The sequence below is a fragment of the Octopus bimaculoides genome, chromosome 1 (assembly GCF_001194135.2).
Source record: "Octopus bimaculoides isolate UCB-OBI-ISO-001 chromosome 1, ASM119413v2, whole genome shotgun sequence".
In the NCBI taxonomy this organism is placed as follows: Eukaryota; Metazoa; Mollusca; class Cephalopoda; order Octopoda; family Octopodidae; genus Octopus; species Octopus bimaculoides.
In genome coordinates, this window is record NC_068981.1 from 139,046,232 (window position 1) to 139,047,185 (window position 954).

Here is a 954-nt window from a genome sequence, read left to right on the forward strand (position 1 = left end):
TATATATATATATATAAGTCCAAGAATGGAAGTTACAGTATCATATTCTTTCTTTTGGGTTTCAATAATACATGGTTCAGATACATCATGAATATAAATGTGTGGATACAGCTTGGCTTTATAAACCCCCTTTTATCAGGCTTAAGCACAGTTTCCATCTAATTTTTCTCAAGTCATCGATCAACTTGAGACAGTTTAGGAGGTACTTGCCTAAGGTGCCATACATTGGGATTGAACCTAAAACCAAATGGTTGTTAAATGAAGTATTAACTACATAGCTATGCTTTTGGTAATTAATTTTGAAATTAAGAATTTGAAGAGATCTAGTAAAATAGCTTTTTAAACTGGTGTCTACGACATAAAAGGGTCCTATATTAATTATTTTGATTTTTAAAAAATTTAGTTGTGAATAATTTAAAATGGGGAATCTTTGTATTAGGGTACTAGAGACTGTCCCCAGCAAGTTGATACCAACGAGGTTAAACATTTTAGAAGATGTATACGAGTTGCTCTGAGCTGTTGATTCTATATAGATTCAAAAATTCAATGAAGTTCCTATTTTATTCATTTGATGAATGAGACACTAAATACATAATTCAGTGGTGTAGATTAAAGAAAGTCAACAATCCGCTTGTGAAGACCTGTTGAGGCAAGTGAAATCGAAATCGAACTAAATTCGACGACTGGTACCCATGCCAACGTTGTTTCCTTCATTGGACACTAAACTCGGCTTGCGAAGACCTATTGGGGCAAGTGAAAGCGAAATCGTGATGGCACCTGTGCCCAGCGTCGCCTTCCTGGTACTTGTGTCGGTGGCGCGTGTAAAGACATTCGAGCGAGATCATTGCCAGTGCTGCTGGACTGGCTCCTGTGCAGGTGGCATTTAAAATACACCATTTTGAGCGTCGTCGTTGCCAGTACCGCCTGACTTGCCTTTGTGCTGGTGGCACGTAA

General features: G+C 37.9%; 1 protein-coding gene across 2 annotated transcripts in view; it reads left to right on the forward strand.

The window, feature by feature from the left end:
• The window catches only part of LOC106870674 (hsp90 co-chaperone Cdc37), a 36,085-nt gene that overhangs the window by 24,629 nt on the left and 10,502 nt on the right, over positions 1 to 954 (forward strand). The window lies entirely within an intron of this gene.